The following is an 8,962-nucleotide window of genomic DNA, read 5'->3' as shown; positions in this document are numbered from 1 at the left end:
CACGACCACGCATTCCGTTCCGACCCAGCCGGTTGGCTCCCCATGAACACGACGACGACGCTATTTCTCCGTTCCGACCCAGCCATGTACGTATGCGCGAGTAGGCGTTCGAGACCCTGCCCGTATGTACGTACATGGCCGTATTTTCTTTCTTGCACCCTGTCTATTGTACGTACGTGTACATGTTACGTGCGCGCCTCTACTACGACACATACGCGCCTCTACTACGATACGTGCGCGCCTCTACATCGACCAGTATATATGTACGTACATGTTCGCGACCAGAATGACACCGCTACGTACGCTTCGACCAGGTGGGTCCCAACTGTCAGGAACTTCCTTGCGTGTGAAGATATAGCTGGTGGGTCCCAGCAGCCAGGGGCGAATCATTTTTTTGCTCGGACGCACTTCCTTGCGTGCGAAGATGTAGCTGGTGGGTCCCAACAGTCAGGGGGGCGAATCATTTTTTTTTCGGACGCACTTCCTTGCGTGCGAAGATGTAGCTGGTGGGTGCCAGCAGACAGGGGGAAACATTTTTTCGTGAAATACGGTGGCCCGTCCGGTGGGTCCCCGCTGTCAGGTGGAGGAATAATTATTTTTGCGCGTAATAAGGAGGCACTTCCTTGCTGCGGCCGTGGACCCAGCTGTCAGCCTCTCCATGTACAGTCCATGTCTGATGGAAGCCATTCCTTGACCACGCCGCGCCGAGAGCACCAGGGCGGTGGACGACGGCGAGGCCTAGGAAGGGGACGACGCGGAGCCGGGGAAGACGTGGCAGTGGATGCCCATGCATAGAGGAGTATGAGGGTTAAATCGTTCGGCTACGGTGTGAGGCTGCCATCGCCGCAGAATAACAGGGGGTGTGGGTGCGTAGAGGGATGGCCTGGCCAGTGGTGGGAGTAGTAGGGGGCGGTGAGGCCTCCGCAGCATCACAGCCGGCCACAGGCGGCAGGAGCAGGTGGCACGACCGGCACTGCTTTGGGCGGCTGGAGCAAGAAGACCAGAGGTTGAAGAAGCACTACGGCCGTTGGATGGACATCGTACAGTCACTGGAGCTAGAATCGTTCATATATTGACTAAATGTAGGATCGAAAGTATGTCTAGAGGGGGGGGGGTGATTATACTACTTGACCAAATAAAACTTATCCTTTTCCCAATTTTAGTCTTTGGCAGATTTTAGCTATCTTAGCACAAGTCAAGCAATCTTAACACAGTTCAAGCAAGCATGCAAATAGTATATGAGCAGCGAAAAGTAAAGCATGCAACTTGCAAGAATGTAAAGGGAAGGGTTTGGAGAATTCAAACGCAATTTGGAGACACGGTGATTTTTAAGCCGTGGTTCCGATAGGTGGTGCTATCGTACATCCACATTGATGGAGACTTCAACCCACGAAGGGTAATGGTTGCACGAGTCCACGGAGGGTTCCACCCACAAAGGGTCCACGAAGAAGCAACCTTGTGTATCCCACCATGGCCGTTGCCCACGAAGGACTTGCCTTACTAGCGGTAGATCTTCACGAAGTAGGCGATTTCCTTGCCCTTATAAACTCCTTGGTTCAACTCCACAATCTTGTCGGAGGCTCCCAAGTGACACCTAGCCAATCTAGGAGACACCACTCTCCAGGAAGTAACAAATGGTGTGTTGATGATGAACTCCTTGCTCTTGTGCTTCAAATGATAGTCTTGCCAACACTCAACTCTCTCTCACAGGATTTGGATTTGGTAGAAAGAAGATTTGAGTGGAAAGCAACTTGGGGAAGGCTAGAGATCAAGATTCATATGGTAGGAATGGAATATCTTGGCCTCAACACATGAGTAGGTGGTTCCTTCTCAGAAATAGCAAGTTGGAAGTGTAGGTTTGTTCTGATGGCTCTCTCCACGAATGAAGAGGAGGTGGAGGGGTATATATAGCCTCCACACAAAATCTAACCGTTACACACAACTTGCCAAACTCGGTGGTACCGAATTGGTAAACTCGGTCAGACCGATTTAGCAAATCTAGTGACCATTAGGATTTTCGGTGGGACCGATATGATCAGGGTTAGGGCACAACGTAATGTCAGTGAGACCGATTACACAAACTCGATGAGACCGATTTTGGTTATAAGCTAACCAGAGAGTTGGTCAGGTAAACTCGGTGGGACCGATTCGCTCATTTCGATGGGACCGAAATGTTACGAAAAGGAAATAGGGAGTTTACATTGCAATCTCGGTGGGACCGATCACTCATCTCGATGGTACCGAAACGTTACGAAGGGAAACAGAGAGATTACAATCCCATCTCGGTGAGACCGAGATCCCTATCGGTGAGACCAATTTGCCTAGGGTTTGTGGCAGTGGCTATGACATTTGAACTCGGTGGCGCCGGGTAGAAACAATCGGTGGGGCCGAGTTTGACTTTTGGTTTAGGTCGTATGGGGATATGAGAAAGTAGTTGAGGGTTTTGGAGCATATCACTAAGCACTGTGGAGCAAGAAACTCATTAAGCAACACCTCATTCCTCCTTGATAGTATTAACTTTTCCTATAGACTCAATGTGATCTTGGATCACTAAAATATAAAATGTAGAGTCTTGAGCTTTTGAGCTAGCCAATCCTTTTCTCCTTAGCATTTTGAGGGATCCACTTTTCTCATCCATGCCATGCCATTCATTGAGATTTTCCTGAAATATTCATCTTTGAATGATGTTAGCTCAATGAGCTATATGTTGTTAGGAATTACCAAAACCACCTAGGTATAGTTGCACTTTCAATCTCCCCCTTTTTGGTAATTGATGACAACATATAGATCAAAGCTTCAACAAATGATAATAAGAGTGAAAAACATAGTCGCTTTGACAAGTATGTGATAAGCAAGAGCTCCCCCTAAATTTGTGCATAGTTTAAGATTTGCTTTGGACTGCAAATGCACAAGGAGTTAGGCTCATGGGTAACTTTTCCATGTCACATACATCTTGGTGGAGCGCTCAAAATGATAATAACTGAATACATGCACTCATCACCAAGCAAAGTGAATGATCATATAGAGATAAACGAGATAATGTCATCCAACAAGCATAAATGTAGCATATTGTCAAACACATGATCATCCAAGTATCACACAGACATAAAAGTATCTCAAACAAGCAAATAAAGTTCAACCACCAAAGCAAGAGAGAACAAAAAGCAACACTCTCTCTCGAAGCCTATGATCTATACATTTTTCTCCCCCTTTGGCAACAAGTTACCAAAAAGTTCATAGAAAATGCATAGCACTAGATCGACTCTCAGGCTTGATCTTCAGGTGGTGGTGTAGAGATGGCTCCTTGGATGAAGACTTTAGTAGATGTGGATGGAGATGGAGGTGTGGGTGCTAAAGCTGGTTGCACTGGAGATGTAGGAGCTGTAGCTGGTGCAGATGAAGTGGCTCTGGTGTCTGTCACTGGCACTGCAGCTGATCTCTGAGCTCTAGGCACTCTGGCAAATGCATCAGTGGTTGTCTTGCCCTTCCTCTCCTCCATGTCATCCTGAAGGTGCTCAACAACAGACTAGATCTCAGTTACCTTCACATCCAAGTTATAGAACTTCTGCTCCATGATCCTCTCCAGGCTCTCGTGGTTTTGAGTCAAGGTGGCCAGCCCTTTCTCAATCCTCAGAGTGGATGCAATCAAGTAGCCTAGTTGATCCTGTTTGCTCTGCAGAAAGTACTGAGATGCCTCTTCCATTGTTGGCATCTTGGTAGCCTTCTCTGTCCTTGCCTTCTCCTTTTTGGCTTGAGCATGCATAGAAGATGGCTCATCTTCATTAATAACCACTTGGTTATCCTCAAAGTCTGGATAGATAGCAAAATGTTCTTTGTCCAGCATGTATGTGCCTGTGCCCATCTTGGAGTTTATCAGCTCCTGGATCTATGGGGCATACCCACAACTTCTTTTCTGGTCAGCTGCTATCCTCTTGATAGTCTCAACAATGAGGCTCATGACCTTGAATTTCTGTGGCACATCAAATAGGTGTAGCAAGTTTATTGCATGGCCTCTGATCATGTTGTGGTCACATGACTTGGGCAAGAGAGTGTGCCTGAGGATCCACTTGATGGTTGGCAGTCCTGATAGAAGATAGTGTACAGATCCAAACTTATGTGTCTCAACTGCAGCATCTGGGATCTGTTTGTACATATGTGCCATAGTGTTGTGATCCATCTTCTTGGCATAGACATCCAAGTCATCTTCCTTCTCCTTAGGTGCATTGATTATATTTGCCCATTCCTCAATAGTTGATTAGTACCTTGTACCTTCAGACATCCACACTATCCTGCCATCTGGATAGAAGTGTGCTGTGGAGTAGAATTGCATTATGAGCTCATCATTCCACTTTGTGAGCTTCTGCCCAACAAAGTCTGCAACTCCACAAGCACTAAAACTGTCATACACTCCAGGATAGTGTTCCTCATTTTCCTTCATGTAGGTCCAGTCCACCCACCTCATGTCACAAACTATAGGCTTCTTGTCCAACAATACTGTCTCATAGAAATCCTGTTGTTCCTTAGTATGGAACCTGTAGCCAACAACAGTCCTTCTCCTGATAGCATAGGGATCATACAACCTCCACTGTCTGAGTCCTGCATCCTTCCTCAACTTCATGTTCTCAGCCACAGGATGAGCATCATTGTGGTCTGGAATCTTTGGCTTCAACTTTCTCAGAACATGCTCTTCATCTTCTTCTTCTTCAGCATCAGTTTCAGGCACTGGTGCCTTGTTCTTCTCAGCAGCAGATATGTTTCTGGTATTCCTCTTTGGTGCAGTCTTTGGTTTGGAGGCAGCTTCGGGTGCTTCTTTGGGCTTTGATGATGCAGCCCCTGACCTAATAGCATCACCCATAAGCTTCTGAGCCTTGCGTGCTGGTGCAGCAACCTCTTCTTTCTCTTCCTCAAAGTCTCTCCTCATAGAGGGATTGCCAAGAACTTTGGCAGTAGTGGTTCTGACTCTCTTCTTCTTTTTGTCTTGACCAGCAGCTTCATCTTCTGACTCAATAGTAAACTTCATGGTTTCTCCAGTGGCAACCTTCCTGGGTTTGGAAGTGGGTATCCTTCTTGCAGGTGCCTTTTTCTGCACTACTGGCTTAGTGGCTGCAGCTGATCCATATTCTTTCTTGACCACCTTCTTCTTGGAAGTGGCCTCAACCTCTACTGCCACATAGTCTTCATCCTCAGATTCTGAGGTTTTCTTCTTTCTGGTTCTGGTGGCAGCCTTAGGTAAGTTGCTTGGGGTGCTCCTGCTGCCCTCATCAGAGGTACTAGAGGGACTAGTGCCCTCACTCATCTGAATCTGCTCCTCTTCCCTGTTCTGGCTGTCACTTTGATCAGACATGTTGCAAACACTGACTGCTGACCCTGTGAATAGATGTAGATGAGATAGAGTGGATGAGCATCATAAAATACAGAGGTTTTTGCAAAAGAATGAGTCAAAAACTTAGTTTTAGTTTTCTACAGAAAGCATTTCGGATCAACCGATATGCAAACTCGGTGATACCGAAGCAGCTTTTGGAACCTAAACTAGTGAACACGGTCAGACCGAGTCACAGTTCGGTGGCACCGAGACTGCTAGGGTTTCACAAAGTCCTGAACTTGGTCACTGATACGTCCATTTTACATCATGCTTTTATATCAAAATTTATTGCATTATGGGCTGTTATTTCACGTTATGTCACAATACTTATGGCTATTCTCTCTTATTTTACAAGGTTTACATGAAGAGGGAGAATGCCGGCAGCTGGAATTCTAGGCTGGAAAAGGAGCAAATATTGGAGACCTATTCTGCGCAACTCCAAAAGTCCTGAAACTCCACGGAATATCTTAAAATAAATAAAGAAAAATTGTCGCCAAAGATGAAGGCCAGGGGGCCCACACCCTGCTCACGAGGGTGGGGGCGCCCCCCTGGGCGCGCCCCCCTACCTCATGGGCCCCCTAGTGGCTCTCCGACGCCCATCTTCTCCTATATGAAGTCTGTCGATGAGAAAAAAATAGAAGGCAACCTTTCGGGACGAGACTCCGCCGCCACGAGGCGGAACCTTGGAGGAACCAATCTAGGGCTCCGGCAGAGCTGTTCTACCGGGGACACTTCCCTCCGGGAGGGGGAAATCATCACCATCGTCATCACCAACGCTCCTCTCATCGGGAGAGGGAAATCTCCATCAACATATTCACCAGCACAATCTCATCTCCAAACCCTAGTTCATCTCTTGTATCCAATTCTTGTCTCCAAGTCCGGGATTGGTGCTAGTAGGTTGCTAGTAGTGTTGATTACTCCTTATAGTTGATGCTAGTTGGTTTATTTGGTGGAAGATCATATGTTCAGATCCTTTATGCATATTATTACCCCTCTGATTATGAACATGAATATGCTTTGTGAGTAATTATGTTTGTTCCTGAGGATAAGGGAGAAGTCTTGCTATTAGTAGTCATGTGAATTTGGTATTCGTTCGATATTTTGATGAGATGTATGTTGTCTAGCCTCTAGTGGTGTTATGTGAACGTCGACTACATAACACTTCACCATTATTTGGGCCTAGAGGAAGGCATTGGGAAGTAATAAGTAGATGATGGGTTGCTAGAGTGACAGAAGCTTAAATCCTAGTTTATGCGTTGCTTCGTAAGGGGCTGATTTGGATCCGTATGTTTCATGCTATGGTTAGGTTTACCTTAATACTTTTGTTGTAGTTGCGGATGCTTGCAATACAGGCTAATCATAAGTGGGATGCTTGTTCAAGTAAGAACAGCACCCAAGCACCGGTCCACCCACATATCAAATTATCAAAGTACCGAACGCGAATCATATGAGCGTGATGAAAACTAGCTTGACGATATTCCCATGTGTCCTCGGGAGCGCTTTTCCTATCATAAGAGTTTGTCTAGGCTTGTCCTTTGCTACAAAAAGGATTGGGCCACCTTGCTGCACTTTATTTACTTTATTTACTTGTTGCTTGTTACAATTTATCTTATCACAAAACTATCTGTTACCACTTATTTCAGTACTTGCAGAGAATACCTTGCTGAAAACCGCTTTTCATTTCCTTCTGCTCCTCGTTGGATTTAACACTCTTACTTATCGAAAGGACTACGATAGATCCCCTATACTTGTGGGTCATCAAGACTTTTTTCTGGCGCCGTTGCCGGGGAGTGTAGCGCCTTTGGTAGGTGGAATTTGGTAAGGAAAAATTTATTTAGTGTGCTGAAATTTTCTGTCACTTGTTACTATGGAAAGTAATTCTCTGAGGGGCTTGTTCGAGGTATCTTCACCCCGTCCAGTAGAGCAAAGAGTTGCTCCTCAACGTACTGAACCTACTGAACCTATTGAAAATGAAACTCCTTTTGAAATTTCTTCGGGTATGATGGAAAAACTGCTAGCCAACACTTTTACAGGAGATGGAACAAAGCATCCTGATGAACATCTACTCTATGTGGATGAAGTTTTTGGACTATTTATGCTTGCAGGTATACCCGATGATGTTGTTAAGAAGAAGGCCTTCCCTTTATCTTTGAAGGGAGACGCATTGACATGGTATAGGCTATGTGATGATATGAGATCATGGAACTATAAAAGATTGAAATTGGAATTTCATCAAAAGTATTACCCTATGCATCCTGTTCATCATGATCGCAATTATATATATAATTTCTGGCCTCGCGAAGGATAAAGCATCGCTCAAGCTTGGGGGAGGCTTAAATCAATGTTATATTCATGCCCTAATCATGAGCTCGCAAGAGAAGTAATTCTTCAAAGTTTTTATGCTCGGCTTTCTGATAACAATCGCACCATGCTCGATACTTCTTGTGCTGGCTCTTTTATGATGAAGACTATTGAATTTAAATGGAATTTATTGGATAGAATTAAACGCAATTCTGAAGATTGGGACCTCGACAAAGGTAAGGAGTCAGGTATGACACCTAAGTTTGATTGTGTTAAATCTTTTATGGATACTGATATTTTCCGTAAGTTTAGCACTAAATATGGACTTGACTCTGAAATAGTAGCTTCTTTCTGTGAATCGTTTGCTACTTATGTTGATCTCCCCAAGGAGAAGTGGTTTACATATCATCCTTCCATAGAAGTAAAAGTAGCTGCACCTATTAAAGTTGAAGAAAAGACTGTCACTTATAATGATCCTATTGTTCCCACTTCTTATGTTGAAAAACCACCTTTCCCTGTTAGAATGAAGGATCATGCTAAAGCTTCAACTGTTGTTCATAAAAGCAATATTAGGACTTATACACCTCCTGAGAAAGTCAAAGTAGAACCCAATATTGCTATTGTTAAAGATCTCTTGTCTGATAATATTGATGGGCATGTTATTCAATTCGGTGGTGAAACTGGTAGAATTGCTAAACCTTGTGCTAGAGATAAACATAGACCTGTGGTAGGCGTGCCTGTTATTTCTGTTAAAATAGGAGACCATTGTTATCATGGCTTATGTGATATGGGTGCTAGTGCTAGTGTTATACCTATTACCTTGTATGAAGAAATTATGCATGATATTGCACCTGCTGAGTTAGAAGATATTGATGTTACAATTAAACTCGCCAATAGAGATACTATATCTGCAATAGGAATTGTTAGAGATGTTGAAGTCTTGTGTGAAAAAACCAAATATCCCGTTGATTTTCTTGTTCTTGGTTCTCCACAGGATAGCTTTTGCCCCATTATATTTGGTAGACCCTTCTTGAATACTGTTAATGCTAAGATAGACTGCGAAAAGAATGTTGTTACTATTGGCTTGGATGATATGGTTCATGAGTTTAATTTCTCTAAATTTAGTAAAAACATCGTGAGGAAGAATTGCCTACTAAAGATGAAATTATTGGTCTTACTTCTATAGCCGTACCTCCTAGTGATCCTTTAGAACACTATTTGCTAGACCATGAAAATGATATGTTCATGAATGAAAGAAGGGAAATAGATGAAGTATTCTTTAAACAGGAACCTATTCTG

Source organism: Triticum aestivum, chromosome 7B, assembly GCF_018294505.1.
Source record: "Triticum aestivum cultivar Chinese Spring chromosome 7B, IWGSC CS RefSeq v2.1, whole genome shotgun sequence".
NCBI classification, from domain to species: domain Eukaryota; kingdom Viridiplantae; phylum Streptophyta; class Magnoliopsida; order Poales; family Poaceae; genus Triticum; species Triticum aestivum.
This window is presented reverse-complemented; position numbering follows the sequence as displayed.